The 22,526-nt window shown below is 27.9% G+C and overlaps 1 protein-coding gene across 1 annotated transcript in view; it reads left to right on the forward strand.

Moving 5' to 3' along the window:
* LOC107455311 (uncharacterized) overlaps window positions 1-22,526 on the forward strand; it is a 136,689-nt gene that overhangs the window by 36,663 nt on the left and 77,500 nt on the right. The gene's annotated exons all lie outside the window — the stretch shown is intronic.

Genomic DNA, 22,526 nt, shown 5'->3' on the forward strand with positions numbered 1-22,526 from the left:
AATTTGGGGACTGATTTTCGGAAGGTAATATAATCAAATTGTTAAAGTTTTAATTAGAGAGTTTATTGGATTGTAAGATTAATGTTCTACAGATGAAATAAATATTATTAGAAGGAAAACCGCAATCTATAGAAATAGCTTTCAGGTAAATAAGGAGATATCGATTTGAACAAATTATAAAAGAACGGTAAACAAGTGCGTGTAAGGCAGCTAATTTTTGGTTAGAAAGAAGGAAAGAAATTTCTGCTTAAGAAAAATATTTTCAAAATATCTAAAAATGGGATATTGCATAATGCTCAATAATATTTCTTTAAACACTAATTTCAATATTGTATTTATAAAATTTTTCTTGAAAAAAATCTGTCGAAACTCTCCTAAATAACGTCAGATATAGTACTCCCTTTCAAATTAAGAAGCATCCTAATATTTAACATATTTCGAAAGATACTTAGTAGTCTAGTAAATATCAAAAATAATTTTTTAGTGAAAATTAAATAAAAATATAAGGCATATCTTAATTCCCCCTCTCCGTCAACATTCCTCAAACAGTTAATCTCGGTCACGAGTAAAGAATTTATGCCCATTTACAGTTACCTCAAGTCAGCCTTACTATTAAAATCTTCTGCTGTTGTTGCCAGTTGCGCCATCTATGGATAAGAATTCAACTTCTGCCACACCCATACGTCACACCCGTTCATAGGACGGACCTATTCATACAACCATTCATTCGTCCACAGACCGTAATTGTGACCTGAACCAGAGAACGATCAATCTCCACTTAGTACTCCCAGAGTTATTGATTTTTTATGGGAACATGGAAGACTTTGTAACCCGTGCATCAATCACCATTTACTACACGGGTAGTCTTCGGCAGGCTGGATTTGAACTTCTTTTCACACAAATGTGAGTCCAGCACCCTACCTACCAGGCGATCCCGGTCATTAAAATCTTCTTCTAGACACTTTTAAAAAAAGCAACAATTTAAAGTACAATAAATGAATACTGAGTCAATAAATTTTAAAATGAAAAAATATATATATATATTAGTCGATTTTTTTTGTTGCTCGTTTGGTTCAGCTATAAAATAGATAACTCTTTTTTTTATACAGACATATTTACTGATGTTCTACCTAATGTTTATTTTTTTTTTATTCCTTTCAGCACCGGGTAAATTACCCGAGTTTCTAGAGCTGCGTGATGAGAAAGTATCAACCTCGTTTAAATGGGGAAATTGACGATAAAAAGCAAATAAAACTTAAATACCCGATTGGTGGAGGTTTCTCAGAACTAGATAAGAATTCATCTAGCTAAATAAAACTCGTTTTTATAGAATGATATATTTGAACTAATGATTTACAAATTAATTGAAATTGCATTTAAAATGATGGTAATTTAGAACATTTTATTCTTTTTTTCTATCCGATGTTAGAACATTGTTTTTTTAAGGGAAAATGTTTCTAAGCTTGCCTTTTGCTGTTGAAATATTTGTATCTCTTAATTACATATTTTTACAAAAGGTATTTGAAAGAATATCTAAACACAGGCACCAGTATTTTACGCAGGTAAGTACTGTTATATTTAAAAGAAAATTCTATAAAATGACTATGTCATCAATGCAGGCGGTGCGAACCGAGAGCAGCATTCGTACAACCAGTCGATGTTGGGATTCGAACCTGGGGTACCTAATGGGGCAAAACTGCATAGAAAAAACTTTCAGCTGACGTTTTTAATCTTTCAGACGTCAACAAAACAGTTTTAAACCGTCAAATATACGGGCAAAATCTGTAGAACGAACGGGAATTTTTTATACTGAGCGAATAGCGGATAAAAACAAGAAAATTACGTATTTTTCTTTAAACAGTTTTTTTCCTTGGAAAAATATGTTTTGCATCTGTAGAATTTTCAGATACTTTTTACAGTATAAGGATCTCTCTTATTAAGGTTTCAGCAAATTAGGGTTCTCCTACTGTTGAATTGAATAAATTATATTTATTGAAATTTTAAATTTTTATAAAGAGTAAGCTCAAATTTAGTTATTTTAAACTTCAAAAACACTTTAATATAAACCCTTTAATAAAGTTATTAACGAAACATTTGATAAAGTAAATGATTATAACGATTTTGCTTTATAGTAAGGTACCTATATTATGGCTTAACATTGAATCAATTTTTCTTAGAGTGCAGTAGTATGATTTATTCTTGTCCTTTATAAGAATTCAATCCGCCTAATTTAGTAAAAATATAAACTTTTTTAAATGCAACAACTTTTAAAATCATTTCGTGCTATTTCAGAAAAATAAGTGGAGAAATAAATAAAATTTCTTGGCCTATTTTTGGCCAGAAATTATTTATGAATATTTAGTTTACCTGCAAAAAACGATTAAATTAGCTGTAATGACTTTAGTTATATTAACCATAAATTATAATGTTATAATATGTGATAAAATATAGCAAATGTGGAAAAATTTGGTAATTTTATCATAATTTCTTAGAGCATGACATAATAAATCATATATTCGATTTAATTTACTTTTCAGCTTTGTATTTTTTACTACATGTTTGGTAGTAATAACTATAATTTTGAAGGGAAAAAAAAAACAGAATTTTCGGTAAACCGTTTCCATATGAATGAAAAAATTACCAAATGAATGGTTTATAAATCATATATTTTGGTTTTATTAACAAAATTAGAATATTTTTTACTAGCAATATCATTCTGCAAGCAATATCACTTTACTAGCAATATCATACTTGCAATATACAGTAACGTAATTTTACAAGAATTTTGTTCTCCGCGAAGAATCTTTATAACTAATGAATTTATAAAACAATTTTGCATGAATGAAATTATTTTTAATCAAAATTTCATTTAATATTAGAACATTAGTTTAAGAATTTCATTAATAATAAGGTTTTTCAAGGTAAGGTTATCTCAAGGTAAGGTTATCTCAAATTTACCAATATGTTGTACAAATTAAATCTTGATCAATATAATTCAAATTTAGAATCTATCGCATTTCTAATTCTGCAAATGGTTTACAAAAACATTTCTGCTGTTAGAATAATATAATTAAACAACAGAGTTTCGGGAAGTTTCTACCATGTTCAATATCTCAATCTTTAACTCGCTTCTTCATTTAGAAATAGTGCGGAACAATTGAAAGGAAATTCGTCGCCAGAATTTTTTTCTTCGTGTACAGTTTCAATTTTCTACGATGTTGAGGTGACGATTTACAAAGGATCTTTTAAAAAATTAAAATGCTGAAATGCTGTCATTGTTAGGTTTAATGGATTCAATAAAAATGATTTAGGAGCTTTTTCAACTTATTTTTGTATTGCTATATCCTTTTTTATGATTCCATGATGCTTTTTTTTAGCTAATTTGTGAGTAGCAAGGTACATCATTATGCACTATTTTATGACTTGGTCACTGTTTATGCGTAGGTAGGAGCGAATTTATTTTTATCAAAAGAATTTAGCTATTACGCGCCTTCACGTATTACTGAATGAAATTAGTGGCTTGTACATTCTGAATAAAAATTTAGGTCAAATAATGTCTACATACTTGGTAAACCCAAAATTTAAATACTCCTTAGAATATTTTGGGGAGTTTTTTACGGAACCATTGTTGCCTGTTGATTCTTCACTACTCTCCATTACTTCCAGTTTATGCAGAATTCTGCATACATACACTGTATAATTCTACTTAAATATCTTGCAAATTACTACATATGCAATCACTGTAGAAGAATCGCTCGACTAACACTGACTACATCTTATGCTGCATTTACACAACAGGAGGCGTTTAGAATGTCCTAGACAAATCGGAACTTCTACTTTTTGGCCGTTTTGGATACTCTGGATCTTGGCCAAAGAATACGCGAGTTGTTCGCCAAGCTTTGTTCGCCAAGCTCTGGATGCTCAAGACCACTTTTTCAACTCTTTTTTCAGCCCTTTTTTACCTCTTTTTTACCACTTTTAAAGTCAAAAATTCTTCAGTATTTATAAGAGCTCATTATGAAATTTTATGAAATAATAATTTTTTTTTTAACATTTTTGATATGCTACACATCATATCATTGTTTTATTGAAATCTCCCACGGAATGAATTTGTTTACTAAAGCAGCCCTTGCGTAAAAATTATAGGAAATGAGTTCAATTTAAATTAAGCAATCAACTAAATATTATAGCTTATAAATTACATAAACTAAATATAATGTATAAGCTAACTGAAGGATATTCGAAGTTTGTTGGAGAAAAAAGAGTGTTTAAATACCTTTGATCTCCTCAATAAATAATAATTATTATTTTTTTTAAAAAATTGTGTTTAATAAAATTAAAGAGTATACCAGCTGTTTTGGTTAAATTGTAACCCATGTTTACACAGATATGTTGATTAGAAGTGATAATTATTTCTTAAGAACATCACTGCACCCTTCAACATGAAGTGAATACTACAGAATTCTTAATGTTGGCCTTCCTATTTTAGGTGGAAACTTCAAAATATGATGCGAATCTAAGAATTTGAAACCTAATTGTTTTCGCAATATTTTCAGAAAAATTGATCTTTATTTCAATGCATAAAGACCAATTTTTCTGGAAGTTATATAAATTCCTATTTTTACTGGTTAAAAATGAGACGCCATCCGTGAGAGATATTTTAAACTATTTATACAAAATTTATTTTTAAGAAGATTATTTAAAATTTGGTGCAATTTTAATTAGTGAAAGATTTCTATGTTAGTTAGAAAGAAGAAATGTCCACAAAAAATATTTTAGGTGTTTCAAATTAATATTGAGCTATGCAGAGTTTTTTAAAGCTGCGAAAATATATATACCCTAACGATATACGCTGAAAATTATTTAAACATGAACATTTCTTTCCGATTTATAAATTTGATCAGGATGACATATCTGCAAACAACGTTTTCAGAGAAATGCAATGAAATCAGACGTCCATAAAATAAAGATATAGGCAGCGGTCTTTGGAGATATGAAAAAATATATATAAATTTCTTTTAATAAAGTGCTTGTCTTGCACGCTTTTTCTAATGATACAAATAACGATGTAGCACTCAACAAGACCGATCGTCACGTTGCAGTTAACATAAAATAAATTCAGCGTAAAGTAAAAGTAGAGCATAAAAAAATACTTAAATATAAAATTATGCATATTAACACTTTTTTAGTGGCTTTCGAAACATATTTGTAGTTGGTTTTGAAAGTTTTTTTTTCCCCATTTCAGTGAAAATCGCAATAGCAAACACTTTTACAGTAATTTTGAAATTCTCCAGATGCTTATCAAAAAGGTTATGACGCTTGAATTAATATATATATATATATATATAAAGTTTAANTTTTTCTGTTTGGTCGAAAAATTCATCCATGGTAAGGTAGGTTTCAGCTATATCAATTCCTATTTTTACAGGTTAAAGATGAAAACGCCATCTGTGAGAGATATTTTAAACTATTTATATAAAATTTATTTTAAAGAAGATTATTTTATTTTGTACTTCAGAAAAAATAATATTTTTATTTTATAGCATTTTTAAATACAGCATATTTAATTACCTAACTTGATTTTTTTTACTAATATCTATCTCACGCTTACCATTTATTATTTCGATATTTATGTTGAATAGCATATTGGTAATCTTATTCAATGTAATTGCTCTTGCTTTTGGTTCAGAAATTTTTCTACATTCAGAAAACTTCACTCAGCTTGCAGTGAACAATTATAGTTCAGATAAAAACTTACGAAAATTATCTGAAACTTAATTTTCTAAGTTATCAAAGTATAATTTTTTTTCATAGAAATCAAACGCAAAAATCAATACTTATGGGTATTTTAAAATTAATTGATGGTGTTTTTTGTTTCATAAAACACATTCAAAATGCGGTTCCCAACCGTTTGTTGCCCATCGCAGCCCTCTAAAAGTTGGTTGACATTCATCGCCAACTTTTTTTCTTTTTTTTCTTTTTGATTGAAAAAAATCCATACATAGATGAAAGTGAGCACTAATAAATTTGAATGTATGCTAAATTATACCTGTTTTTATTTTCCATTAAAATGTAAATACTTAAGTAATTTTATTCAGTCACTTTAGAAATTTTTTGTAAAAAAATGTTTATTCCTTTAAATTTTTTTTAAAGAACTGATATTTGAAGCGAAATAATTGAAACAAGAGTACATTTTTTTTAAATTTATTTTTTTAATGTAATCTGGAAAAATTAAAAATGCTTTTATAATTCTACAGAAAAATTAACTTTAATTATCGATCATGACAATCGATATATGTGGTCTTTTGCATCTACAACAGAAACTTCCATTAACTTTTACACCAGATTTTTCAAACTCCTAACAGAACTCTGAGTGATCGATACATAGCATTTACTTCTCATTTTAAAAAAATTCTAGTACATTGTAATGCTTTTTACAATTGTTAGCTACTTAATTTTTGTAAACAGTTGTTGACTGCAAACCATAAACAAGAAACTATCAGAAAAATTGAACGATTAGGACAAGGTTTTTCGTTTAAAATGTAAATTTAATGATACTTTTAAAAATTCCAGGGCCTAAATTATTTAAAATCACCGAAGAAGATAATTTGACTTTTCACTCATAGACTAAGTTCACATCAGCTTTTTTCGTGTATGGCACTGCCCAATTTGCACACACTTTATCAGAAAGAATTTATCCCTCAATGGTAAATGCTGGAAAAATGTATTGCTGTTGATGGAACAATATTATAAAAACAATATTATAAAAAATATAAAATCAATTATGATTCTAGATTTACTCATATCAATCTATTATGATTCTAGATTTACTCATATCAATCTATTGTGATTCCAGATTTACTCATATATCAATCTATTATGATTCTAGATTTACTCATATCAATCTATTATGATTCTAGATTTAATCATATAAATCTATTATGATTCTAGATTTACTCATTCTCCTAACGATACAGTAATGTATGAAGTTTTTAAATACCCCAATACTCGAAAGCTTACGTTTAAATTTAGTCGCTACTGAATAATTCTGTAAGATAATTATAAAGTTATAAGATAAATAAAGTTTTTTTTTTTTAATGGCGGGCACTTGGAGCTATTGTCCATTGGCCACAGAAAGTGCCAGAACTGCTAATTCTCTTTTCGTCACCCAGTGGGCACCTGTGGCGAAGCCACGGCGGTGGAACAGCGTCCCCCACGTCACACTACCACAACCCGTTTATAGGGCGGGTCACATTCACACATTCACACACAAAGGAGAAAGGACGTAGAACACAGGAGGGAAAGAAACATCCATGCCTTGCCCGGGATTCGAACCCAGAACCTTTCTGATGCAAGGACAGTTCCCTCAATTAATTATTTGATTTATCATTGATAGTAAAAAAGATTAAGTTTTAAAATGTCATATTTTTAAATTCCTTGACACTACGTAATTTAAGTTGACGAAAAGATTTTGAAAAATGATTAAAATTCGTTTCGTTCTCAGAAGAAAAGGTCTCGAAAAAAATCCCATAAAAAGAGTTCTGCAAAACTAGACTTTAATTTTTACTTTTAAAATCTTTGTAAAGAATGAATTCTAATATGGATATTAAGCGTTGTAAATTCATGAATTTAAGTGTGGAAAAATCAATGGCGATNAATCTATTATGATTCTAGATTTACTCATTCTCCTAACGATACAGTAATGTATGAAGTTTTTAAATACCCCAATACTCGAAAGCTTACGTTTAAATTTAGTCTCTACTGAATAATTCTATAAGATAATTATAAAGTTATAAGATAAATAAAGTTATAAGATAAATAAAGTTATAAGGTAAATAAAGTTATAGGATAAATAAAAAGTTACAAATAATTAGTTTTAAGTTGTTAGTTATAAGATAAGTAAAGAGAATACTCATCCTAAGGAATACACAGAAATCGTTCATGTATCAAAATTTTGAAGGTGCCAGCCACCTGATAAAACAAAATTATCTCCTGAATAATAATAATAATTTAAATGCTAAACTGGTTTAATAATAATAATATCAGAATTAATTAAAAACTTAATTTAACTAAAGTGTCCACTTTATATTAAATTTAATATTTTAATATTTTTTAACTGTTATTTGAAGATTTAATTACCTTTCAAAAATAATACCGAGCACGACCTATCGTAACGTGGTTTATATGAACATATCCCCTTTTTCTGGAAGAGCCAACTCTTGAAATTTTTTACGAGTGCAGGTTTTATCATATCTGACAGAGATCTGAGGCGAAGTTTTTTCCCTTCTGTTTGTGGTCAACACCAAAGATAGATAACATTTAAAAAAAATATATAAGTCTGATATTTGAATTGATCTGGGAATTAGAAAGATTTTGCACACAACTATAAAATTCAGTTATCTAAGGACAATTCCACGCAAAAAACAACTTTTAGTAAATATTTTTGTTATTTTTATTACTTTATTTAATAATGGTCGAAAATTTTTTAATAGTAAGGTATACAATCTTTGTAATCATTTTAAAGCATGTAATTATGCATGGCAAAATACAAATTTTGAGCAAAATCGGATGAAAAGTTCCTGAAAAATTGAATTTCAAAATAGTCAGATATTTAAAACTTGATTTCTCAGGAACTATTCGAACAATTTCACTCAAATTTTGCATTCTAACAGTTAAAATTATGTTCTTTAAAATGATGAAAAAGAATTATATACCTTACAATTCAAAACTGTTTCGACCATTCTTAAGAAAATTATAAAAAATAATAAATGTTTACTAAAAATTTTTTTCTGCATGGAATTATCTTTGGATAAATGGCTTTTACAGTTGTGTGCAAAAATTGCTTAAGAAGTTCTCCAGATGTAGAAAAATACGCAAAAAAATTAACATTAAGGAGTGCAAACTTTGGAGAGCTCTCTTGATCAGATTACGGGGACCATATTCCCCAGCTCGCAGCTACTCCCTATGTTTTAGGGGTCAGAAATACCAATCTGTCGAAAATAAGGTATGATTATTCTGAGAAAGTAAGGTTTTGTGTCTGATATCGTTACTTTAAATATCGTCTGCTCTAATTATGCATATTTGAGCCCCCCTCCCTTGAGCCATTAGGATTGAAACAAGAACGTGAAGATCCGCTCATTAGATCAAAAGTTATTCAGGGGGATCCATTTTTTTTTTCTTTTTTTTTTTGCGCACTGTTCATTAGGAGCTCTTCTTGGTTCTTGGTGCAGTAAAAGACCAATAACCAAAAGTTACCTGCGTTTCGTTATATTCCTATGAGGTATTTGTCCGAATCTTTGGTGCAAGGATCAACTAAAAATGTTTACAGAGCACTTTTAGTTTTATTTGTAAAGGAATTCCAAAATTAAATCTAAAAGTGTTTTACGAATTTTTGGTCGACTAATTACGTACTAAGATTTTCAAATTACGCACCTTTCTGTTTTGAAAGACAGTTTTTGAAAATGACTATTATTCCGTCCTAAGAATAATGTTAAGGAATTAGATCAAAAACACACTTTCTCTTAAAAGATTAACAGCTTTTTATAGTTACTTTGGTTTTGACCCTCAATATATAAGAGTCAAATTTTAATGACAAAATATGAAAATCAAACGTAGAAACAGAAACACATTAAAAACTCGTACTTGTTTCTTTTCTTATTTTATTTAACAGTAACACTTCAAGTGATTCAGTTAAGTTTCAGAGTTCGTCATAAAAATTTCGAATGTTAGGATGACAAAAATATCTGTATATCTCGTAATTCATACTTTCAATCAGAATAATTAAAATAATAAGTTAATTTTTCGTATTAAACTTCATGAATGTAATTTTTCCTTCGCGTGATTAAGTCTGAACAAAAGACGGAAAACGCAAAAAAGTACTTATTAACATTAAATTTTCAACTGCTTTTCTGACTTAACTATTTGAAAATTTTTATTTTCCAACATGCAGCTAAATCTTCATTTTTTGGAAACAAAAATTAGACGGCCAAAGTACATTTTCTCTGAAAAAAAAAGTATTTTTGTACCTAATTTATACGTAGCACAAATTAATTTATTGATTACATATTAAATTTTACAAATTAAGGTGAGTTTTTTGAACTATTATAATCGTGGTGATATAATAGTGGGTAATAATTAGTGGGTGATAATTCTATCATTTGATCAGAAATTATCAAGAGCGATATTTTTTTCCTCCTCACTATTAATATGTGCAATATATAAATAAGATATTGCCTTTTGATTAAAATATTTAAATTGGGATTTTAATTACCATTGATAAAGCATAACTATAACCTACTATACATATTTTCTCGTTATTTTTATCTCGAGAAAAAATAAGTATACTTTAACATGCGTTTACATATGCATAAATATACATGCGTTTAATATTTTTTGCTTAAAATATAAAATATAACAATCAGTGAAAAATTATTTAAATAATATTCTATTAAATTAATCATAAAAATAAATCAAAAATTACATTTTAAATACCGTAAAACTGAACCAAATTTTGAGATACTGCAAAATATATTTTTGCTACAGATTGTCTCTGATGAAAATCACAGTTCTAAAAATAGATAAATTTAAGGTTTTATATTGAGAATTCCAATTGAGAAAAGCCAAAAAAGCTCTCGAGAAAAACTAAGCATATTTTAAGTGCAAATATGTGTTAACAATTTTTTCTTAAAATATAAAATATAACAATCATTGAAAAATTATTTAAGTAATATTCTATTAAATTAATTATAAAAATCAAAAATTATATTTTAAATACTGTAAAACTGAATCAAATTTAGAGCTACTGTGAAATATATTTTACCTACAGATTGTCTCCGATAAAAATCTTAGTTCTAAAAATAGATATTATTAAGTTTTATACTGAGAATTTTAATTGAAAAGAACAGAGTTAACCCCACAGCGCCTTAAATTTTCACACCAAGTTTCATCTAACATATTTAAAAAGATCATTATCATATCAAAATGCTCTTTTAATGACACATCTTCTTGCAAATTAGAAAGTTTCATATCATGACCTATGATCCTCATTTACGAACTCCTTTTAACACTCTGACGCTCATTTTACTTTCCATAAAATTCTAGAAACAGGATCGCAAGTTTAAATTAGAAAACTTTTACGGTCTTAAAAATAATTTATAACAATAATTCATTTGATGGTGCTACTATTAATGCAAAGAACCAATGTAGGCAGAGAACTAATACGAATTTCAAAGCCCATGTTATTATTTAAAGCAAAACACTAATCTCAATTTGCATGCGTTATAAAATTTTTCATACTGAATGAACTTAAAATGTATTTAGTTAATAAATTTATTGCGTGATTAAATAGTTATTTATGTTCAGTTTATTTTATTTAATTACTCAAAAACAAATTTTGAAATTATGGGGGTATCATTTGAGAAAGAGCAAATATATATCTCAGAAACTCACTTAGTAAACCGATTTACTAACTAGTTATTGAATTTATTTTTGTCCTAAAATATTTCGATTGAAAAATTAATTCAAAAGCACTTTAGACTTTATGTAATAATAAATAATTTCACAACTAGCACCATTTTCTTTGACCACTTTTAAGTTTGCTTTTTAATCTATGCTTTACTTAGAAAAGTAGTATTTATTTCTTCTCTAAATCTAATAATTTTTTCTCGCACAAATTAAAACCCTAGTAGTTAAAATGTACGGAATAAAATTATTATACTAGAATCATAACAAAACTGTTTTTGGAAATCTAAAAATAATTCCTAAATAAAAGGCAAGAAAAAAAAACATTAATTCTTGTTGACTTGTAACTAAAATTTAGTGCTTAAAACTTTTGAAATAAAAGACATGTAAATATTTTAAAAAAATCGTTAAAATTTGTTTCACAATAGAATTCTTAGAAATTTCTTTTATCATAACGAGTTTCTTTTTCAGTAACTTAACAAAAAAAATTAAGCGGAATATTTTCTCTAGTTTTATATAAAACTTGAATTATAAAAGTTCTGTTTAAGAGAAAAATAAATATTTATTTCCAAATGAATGCATTTTACATTTAAAGAAATTCTTTTAAATTCATTAAATCTAAAATGCCAAATTGCTCTCATTCTATAAGCATTAGTTATATTCAAATCACAAAAATATATTCTTAGATATCTACTGCAATTAATATATAATTAATAATAATTATCAATTAACTAAAGGAATTTAACTTCAGTTATGATAAAAACCTAAAGATACAAAAATATCAAAATTAGTGGCATACAATAAAAAATATTTTATTTCAAATGTTACCAGTTATTTTTCTGCCGCATAGCATGCGGATCACGTAAAAGGATATTTTAAAACAGTTTTAAAACTGGTAGCAAAACTATTTTTTCCTCTCTATTTTCGAAAAAATAACTCATTTTTATTACCACAAATATAAATGACGCACTAGGCTTGTATTCAGTACTAAAATTGCTTGTCCTAAAGAAGGAAAATTAAATTAAAATTGTCGTTTTAGGGACAAAAATGCGCTAGCTTTAATAAAATCTTACGTACCAATTCCTTAGATTTTAATCCATGACAGCCAAATTATATTTTTCGGACTTGCCTGCTTGCAATGTGTTAATAAATAAAATAACACAATTCAACAAAGTAATATGTTACAAAATATGGTTGATATATTTTTCAATTATTCTTCGAATCTATTATTTAGCGCTGATCTGAGCTTTTCTAAGTAATAAGTTGTTAGTACCGTATGAATTATAGATATTTTTCGTATGAATTATAGATTTATATAATTCATATTTACCTTTAAGCACCGCAGTATATTTTCTTCAAAACATATCAACTTCATAACAAAAAATATAATAAAATAGCATAAATTTGTTTTAGTTTTTTTTTCAATCATATTCCATATATTAAAATGAATTCATTTTCATATTTTATCTACCTTTCCCATGAGACATGCAAGTTTTCGATTAAAATGGAAGACAAAGGTTTTACCTCGAGATAAATAAATAATAAATGCATTTATTTACGTTCAATGCATTTTTTCTAACTTTTAAAAGCCATTTCTTGACCAGGATTTCCTCGTGAGTGTTAAATTCGCTGAAATTTTCTAATTCATTGATTTTTAAAAAAGTGTTAATTTTTGAGATGTTTCATATCAAATTTAAAAGAAATGTATCAAATTGCCGTTAAAAAACAGTTAGAAAAAAACGTTCACATATTTACTACTTTAATAGCTTTTCTATTTACACCAAACAGAATTTTCTCTTGTTTCATTTTTCAACATATGCACAAATTATTATTTATACCATGATGAAATAGCATTTTATTTTATTTCTTCCATTATTTTCTCCATTATACTCACATTTAAACAGTTAAGTATCACTGATTTTTCATAAATCTCATGAAAAATATCTTTCGTACCAATACCCCAAATTATAATAATATATATAACCTAAATAAATTTTGCTGTCGTCATCTAAATTTCATGGATTAAAGAATGCTAATAAATTTGATGACTTCACATGCACTCAAAAAACTGTGGGGTAATATCGGAATTCAGTGTTGAAAATTCTAAAAATTTTGTGATATTTCAGATTAATACCAAATCGAGTGCTTATACAAACTTTAAAGGGTGTAGTTAAATCTTAACTCCAGTGAATAAGAAAGCTTACTCCAAGATCTGATGCATTGCATTAGTTTCACCAATTGGGTACATGAGCTTCAAGAAGAAGAAGACCTTCCATACCAACGCATGTGACCTATGACATCTGGGATAGCTAATCTTTATCAACAAAATGACGTATTAAAGTTGAGCTAAGTTTCTCTACATAAGTTAGAATTAATGATAAATTAAATAAATACAAAGCAGTATTGAACATCGAATTAGTTGAAATATAATTCACCTACTTCTTTTACTTAACTTAGATTTATTATTAGTTTATGTACTTTATTGTAACCGTGATATATTTTTGTTTTGTGTACCTGGCAACTTCGATGCACAATTAGTTTGTTTATATTCCATACATTTTAATGTGTTAAGTGTTAAATATATAGTGAAAGAATTGACATTTTTGTGTAAGAATCTTCATGAAAAAATTTAGAATGTGTCACTTAACAGAATTGATACCTGACGTAATGGGCTTGCTCGAGATAAAATGGAAAAAACAGTTGTTAGAGTAAACAAATACCATGCTTCAACATCCAATCAGGATTGCGATACCCATACTACATCACCTGCAGATATACCATTGTAAGACGATCAATATTTTCTTATTACAAGAAGGTAAAAATTTGATTTCGCCTCACACGTTGTTTAACATTCTACAGAAATAAGTAGTTAAATAATTTGTAATGAATAGCTATGCATGGCTTTAGTTATGTAATTATGTTCGTATAAGAATATAATATTCGTACGTAAATCAGTCAATTTTATTAAATAATTCATAATATTTTATTTCTATCCTCTTCGGTTTTGCTAAGCCTTGTTCGAACTAAAATTAAAATCAATATTCTCTCTATGTTGTGTGCATGTTTGACCAACAAAAAAAATTTCTTTGAGAAATATTATATAAATGCATCCTAAATTAATGATTCTTGCTTTATGAATTATTTAGTGAATCATATTAAGAAATTTAGTTTAATCATAATGATGAATTTAGTGATAATTCCGGTGAATTCAGTGATAATTTAATGAATTTAGTTTAATCATATTAATGAATTATTGTAGTGTTACAGAATAAGAACATGGTTGTGGTTACTTTGCGCCTAGAAGTGTAAAGAATTATTCTTGGTGTAGTGAAACACCTAAATCCATAAGAGTTATACATGGTGTTTCACTACAACACTTCTATGTAAAGTAGTCAAGCATAAAAAGTTAATTTCTATGAATAAACATGTTTTTATAATGGATTTAAGTTTTAACACCTTAAAATATAGAGACTAACTATATTGTGGATAATATAACCTCAATAGTTTAACCAGAGCAGTTATCGAAAGCGCATATTTTGCACATAAGTTTTCACAAAAAATTGTAATCTTGCTTACCCAAAAATTGTCTTATACGTCTTTGAAATCCAAGCTCAATTTTTTTAAAGCACATTCTTTTATTTGAACATAAATATTCAAACACAAAATTTAAAACAATTGGAATTTATGGGTCCTAAAAATATAAGTTAAAAAAACTTATTACTGAAAGCTTTGTTATTGAGTTATTTCTGTAATAAAATTCTGTTATAATAAATTTTAAGTCTTTTGAAAATAAAAAATCCTGATCCAACACAAAAAAATTATATATAAATAAAAATTATGTATAAAATATAAGTAAATATGATATATAAAGATATATAAAATATAAACAAACATTATATATAAAAATTACATATTTGCATAATTGAAATCAGATATATATATTTATATATAGAACTCTGATTTCAATTATTTAAACAGTTACATTTTTGATATGCTGCGCAATTAAATTTCAAGAACGTCTGAACGCTAAATTGCAAGAAAGAGAAAGTTTCCGACATTCTTAGTGACAATTTGACTAAGTGAGGCAGTTATTTTTTCTCTGCACTATAAATAATGAGGGTAATATCTCTCTAAACTTGGGGTTGAACAACCTCAAAAAATTATGCGAAAGAAAGATTATTGCTTCAAATTAATACCAAATTAAGTGTTCTAATTTGCTTTAAATGGTGTAATTAAATTTAAGCAACGATAATGGAAAAAGTTACTGAAATCATTAATGGATGATTTTCGCTTCTCAAAACACCACTTGATGTAAGTTTGAACATTGTCAGTTGTCAACGATAATTGTTCACAATCGAGCTCAAGAATTTGTTTTCATCTTACGCGCTGCCGAACATCGCACTGTAAAAAATTTTGGTATATTGTTGCCACCATTTTTGGTGTAGAGGAAAACTAAAATTGCTTGCAGTGAATGTAGTCACATTTTTTATTTAAATTTTTGCAGCAATTGTTTTATTTTTTTGTTTACTAAGAGCTTAATTGCAAAAACATTTCGTTTTAAAAACAATCACATTTTTAGTAATTTATTCACACCAATTCTTTCACACAATTCTTATTTTAACTATATAACTTTTGAACGATAAGTGCAGTTCTCTGTATAAAAATGTAATTAATTTACCTCAACACCAGTTTTGATAGCAGCTGTTCTCCAAAATTCTTTACATCGTACACTGTAAACAATTTTAGCGTATTTCAACACCAATGATGGCTACTACTTTGCACCAAAGTGTTATAATGAAACACCATACAAAACTCACGAATTTAGGTGTCTCAATACGCATAGAATGTTATTTTACTCTACTTGGTGAAAATATGCTACCAGCAAATTGTTATTTAGTTACACTAAAATTTTTATTACAGTACGATATGATACACACGAATCAGTTAAGTTATTTTTACGAAGCAATAAGAAACAAGAATCACATATTTAGAATGCATATATACAATATTTCTTAAAAAAAATAGCTTTTTAATCAAACATTATAGGAATAGAGAAAATATAAATATGAATTTAAACAAGGCTTAATAAACCGAAGTGAATATATAATAAATATTATGATTTTTTTACAATTGACAGATTTATGTGAGTCTTTTGAAAACATAAATGTCTTTATTATACAATTCAAAATGAATGCGTGCATTTTATAACAGCTTCTATGAGTCAAATCTATTAAACAGTTATTACTTGTCAAGTTCATCCAATAAGAAGATTGAAATAATCAACCACAATCAAAATTCTTGATAAATTACTATAAGAGATTGAAATTTGCTTGGTATTAAATAGGCTATCGTCATTCAATCGGACAAGAGGAACTCACATTTCACCAATGTACTTGAATGTAAACAAACCACCATCTTAGCACCCATATTGTCACTATCTTGAAATTGCACAATTATCTATCATTGCTTTAGTTCTGCTATATCCTTTCACAGGATATTCAAAAATCACACTGAAAACTTGTAAATTAATTAACTTTACATGTACCATATGAAAAATCTTCATAATTTATCCACTAGCAAGTTCTTTATACGATGCTTTCTCAAGAAATCAGAGATGGTACAGTTTGGGGATTTAAGCAACCTTCCTCTCTATCCTTCGCATCTGCATTTCACCTTTAACATGATTGTCTCGCCAGGTACCTCATTAACATTTATAATAGTCCCTTGTGCATTTTGGGCAAACACAATTTAGCAAAGTGTCCCCCCCCTTTATACAATCGATATCGGGAGGCAACAAAGATTATGCAGTTCATGTCCTGAGATTGATTTTCTTTGGTTTTTAATGTAGTATTGTTTAGGTTTTAATGAATTTATTGTTCTTGTTATAAAGTTTATTACTAATTTATTTTTTTGTAATTTTTTACGACTCCAACCTTTTGCATTCGGTGTGCATGATAGCCAATGATGTAGAATCAAGTGCTTTTGCAATAAAGAAAAATTCTCTACTATATATAATTGCTTAACCTGTTTTTTTACTGAATGTAAAACATGAGCCGTGATATACTCAGGGGATAGAGCGTTCGCATTCCAATGAGGTGAACCGGGTTCGAATACCAGAGATGGCTGATCGATACGAATTCCGTATCTGGCTTGCACAGACCACAGTTGTGACGTGAAATATCCTCAGACGGATCATGGGCTAGAGTCCCCTTGACGCCAGGCTAACCATGGGAGGTTTTCAAGGTTTTCTTCTCCATGTAACGCAAATGCGGGTTAGTCCAATCAAAAGAGGCACATTTCTTCCAATACTTGATCCAGGAGTTCCCTTGTCTTCTGGACTGAGTTCAAAATTACAAGGCTACGGAGTTGAGCATTAGTAGTCATAAACCCCCCAAAAATTAGGTCGACTGTTCAACGACGGTTATAAAATAAAATAAACATGAAACATCGTAAATTATTTTGCATAAAAGACTATTAATTATATTAAAAACAAAGAATAAATAGAAAACAATAGGTTTTCAGTAAAAAAGAACATAGTGCTTCATATACTTATCTGATTTTTCACCTAATTTATGAAACTACTTTAATTTCTTAATACAGCTTATTGATGAAATAATTTCGTTGCCATAATTAGAAAAACAAGACAAATCAAAATTGAAGTCGAAAAGATTTTTATTTAAATTTCATTTGAAATCTATCCGTTTTAAACCTAAAAAATGTAACTCTTCCTGCTATCATCATAGCTTTATACTTGAAAGGTAAAACTTTTTATCCTTTTTGTGAATTTTCAATTTAACTTTACCGTCGTCAAAAAGCATTTTTTACTAGCATCCTATTTTCAAACGCTTTTGTTATCTTCTCTTTCATATATTATATATAACACAAAATGTTTACGGCTTCATCCTTTTCAGTATTAAAACACCTCTATGATCATCAGATCTTATTCAGTTTCTTTTTAGTGCATGTACGTGTTGTTTATATATGTGCGTTGCTTAATGGTTTAAAGATTCTCAAACCCGTTTTATTGGGTTCAATAAAACTATAACTTTATGATATATAGTGCTTTCTAAGGAAATATAATAATTTCTTACACAATGATTTTCACACATTTTTGATTTAAGTTTTTTTTCCTGAAAAAAATCATCTGCATTGAAAAAAATATTAGCACCAATATTTATGGAATTATTAATTATCGTCTGCTAACATGCAGTTCTTTTCTCAAACTAGATGGCGGATTTCTTGAAATTGAATGTGGGTGCAGTCTTTCAAAATAAAAATACTTATACTAGTCAACTAAAAAACTTTCTAAAAGCTATACATTTTTATTTTCTAAATGAATGATAATAAATGACAAGAAATTTCTTGAATGAAAATAAATAAGGATATGTAAATGATGATGAAACACTAATCAAACAAACTCTTAAAGTGGTTCATATGCATATTTATGGAAACAAGTGGAATCATTAAAAAATTTAAAAAAAAAAAAAAAAAAAAAAAAAAGCATTTCATTTTCTTTAAAAATTTTGGTGACTTTGAAATTTTTTTTTAATGCGAATGAGATTTTTTTGCAATTATTAATTACCGAATGCTACGTTGAAGTTTTTTTTTATATAAATAAAAGAATGCTATTTTTAAAATGTTATACATGGTTATTTTCGCGTTATTTTACGATAGAATAAATTTGACACAGATACTTAAAATCTTTTTGAAAAACATCCTTTTCAGATCTCTAAGCTATGATAAAAAATTAATTCCGGACTCGGAAAATTAAGAAAAAATTTGAAATGCGAACTTAGACAAACTCTCGAATTGTAATACATGCTATTAATTAAGGTGAATTTTCGAAAACTGAAAAGGTAAGGTCTTTAATATTAAATAAAAAAAAACTACTTCTCTCTCAATAAAATACTTATTAAAATAATCATTTTAAATTAAAAATATAAAAATCTGTATTTAAGCTGACACAAAAGAAAAATAAATCAATAACATTAAAGTAGTCATTATAATGCTTTTTTTCTCTCTTTTTTTCATAAACAGTGTTTCGAAATAAGATTCTAATGCTGTTTTTTAAAATAGCAGGCGTTTTAATACACTAACTAGCTAATAATAACTTATTATTAGAAAAACAATTCTTACTGTATGCTAATTTGAAAGAAAAATTTGTTTACAAATTTGTATTTTAAGTTTCTAAATTAGACATATAATTATATATTACTATTCTTCACATATTATACTATATACAATCTTTGGTTAATTTTTCAATATTAATTTTAAAACAATTTTATTAAGTTCAATAAATTTCAAAGCATCAATAGTACTTTCTTTATCTCATTACTAAATTATCAGCATTATTAAATTATCAACATTATTTATTTATTAACATAGCATTCATATTAACAGAACATTTAATAATGATATTATGTTGGTGAAAAAAATGTTCTGATTAACAATATAAACATGTAATTTATGTAGAATTAAAAACTTTATTTATGTCATCATTATGTTATATATCTGATTTCATTAAGATGGTCCATTGCATATTTAATTTGCTAAAGAGCCAAGGCACAAAAAATCTCATAGCTGAATATCTAGAAATAAATTGTAAATTACACAACGAAATAAAGAGCAGGACGCATGTATAACTTTTCGCCAAGTGATCAGATTTCAGTTGAATTAAAAACATTATTTATATCGTGAAATGAGAAGGAATACTTATTTGGTAATAAAAAAATCCGGTAAATAGTCAGGACACAAAAATTTTCCTAGTCTAATCGCTTTTAAATATATAAAATTTGGTGTGAGCAAACTAAAAATAGATTAATTAAANTGTCATACATATATATATATACACCGAAGAGCCAATACATTCTGACCTCCCTGCTAATAACATGTAGGGCCACCTTTAGCCCTCAAAACTGCTAGCACCCACCGTGGGATTGATTCCACAAGGTGCTGATAGGTAGTCTGAGGTATCTGGTACGAGGCGCTCACCAACTGGTCCTGCAATTCCCTCACATTGCGAGGAGGTAGCATGGCAGCACGAATTTGGTTTACCAAGTAGGACCACAAATGCTATATTGGATTAAGGTCAGGTGAGTTTGGGGGCCAAGACATGACTTGAAAATCACTGGAGTGTTCCTCGAACCAATCCATGACGATTCGACCCTTATGACATGGTGTTTTATCATGTTGGTAAACAACATCCCCCGCAGGAAAAACTGTTGCCATGAATGGGTGAACCTGGTCTGCAACTATGTTCAAGTAGCTTACAGACGTCAGGGATTGTTCTATGAGGATTATGGGTCCTAATGTGGCCCATGAAAACATTGTTCCTGGACGAGAAACCATGAAAACCTGAACGAGCCCATTGTTATAGATGGAGGGTGGTCATAATGTAATGGCTCTTCGGTGCATATATAGATAGATAGATAGAAAAAGAGAGAGAGAGATTACTGTGCAACTTTTTGCAAATTAAATATTCATTGCTGTTATTGTCAACAAATTGCATAAGAGTATTTGAAATAAGAGGCGCTAATAATCTCATATCAAATTCAATTATATATGATAACACAACTCAATAATAAATAATTATAACTAATAATTTAGTATCTTACTTTTGAAAAATAAGTAGGACATTTTAAACTAGACATAAATTCATTCAATTCACTCTAGAATTTACCACTAAATTGCTCGTAAAAATGTTCATTCAATTTAATTTTATAATACAAAGTGATACAAATTGTATTTCTCTTTAAGTGTACTATAACTGAGTAGCTATTTCATACAGAACATTACTTCTCACTTTAGTAAATGTAATCTTGCGATAGTAATACTTCGGAATCATACGGGCAATTTAACCAAGCACTTTTCAAATCTTAAGTAATTCTAAAGAAGTGGGTCAACAAATAGACTTAACGCTTAAATGAATTGTTTTGCGAAAAATCAATAAGTGACAAAAATAATGTTTACTTCCAATATTATTTTCGATTTATATTGTTCACCTCAATTTCGTGTCACACTAAAACAAATAAAATATTATATTTGTTAAATCGATTAATGAGTAAGAAGAGATTTTTCAAATCTTAAACATCTATAAAGGAATTATCAATAAAAATATTTTTTAATACTTGATATTTCTCAATTTGTCTTCAAGACATTTTCAAAGTTTCTATTTTTTTTTTCATAAAATATGATATAGTTAACAAAATATAACTTTTTCATTTTTTATGTAACTCTCTGACACTAAAACATATTTTGTGATACTTGAAATGTGAATAAATCAAAAAAGCGTTTTAAAATAGCTGACAAAATATTCAACGAACCAGTAAACCAATTAGCAGGAAACATCATCAGAGATATGTCATTCTCGTCACGTGGAAACTCATGAGAAATATAATTCAGTATGAATCAGAGATTCATACTGAATTATACTAAACGCAAATCAATGACTCAATGAAATATGGATGAAAGAATCAGCAATATATGCTTTTTGGAGCTCGAAACTTCAACTGACTAAATTCTGTTTTCCATCTGCTAATTTTATGCACTTCCACTTTGACTTTGGAGATTACGGTATTTAATCTTTGTCTGACTTTCTGTTTGGTTTGCTTTTCTTGGAGCAGTAGGGGGTAAGATTGTTTGCAGTATTGCACTGCCAATCGTTGAAACTGCTCACTTACTGACTGCATGATATCACTCCCTGATGATACTGCCATGTATGTAAATGCTTCCACTTTAATTTCTTTTTGATAGTTTTCCTCTTTTTAGCTCCTTTATTGCTTTCTTAAGGGGATATTTTAGTTTGCCTTTTAGCTTGTAATTTTATGTTAATGACTTCGTTCACGTATAAGGTAATTTTTTTTTGCATGTCCTCTTAAAATATTTTCTTCACATATTCTTCCAGATGTGACACTAACAGCTTAGAATATATATATATACAAACGGACCTGTTTATCTCAAATCTCACAGGACACATTATAATAGGACACAATCATACATTCCAAGACTCCTAATTATCCTTTGATCTATTGGTTGCAATTTTGAGGTGAAACAGAATTTTATCTTTC

Source organism: Parasteatoda tepidariorum, chromosome X1 (assembly GCF_043381705.1).
Source record: "Parasteatoda tepidariorum isolate YZ-2023 chromosome X1, CAS_Ptep_4.0, whole genome shotgun sequence".
Lineage (NCBI taxonomy): Eukaryota > Metazoa > Arthropoda > Arachnida > Araneae > Theridiidae > Parasteatoda > Parasteatoda tepidariorum.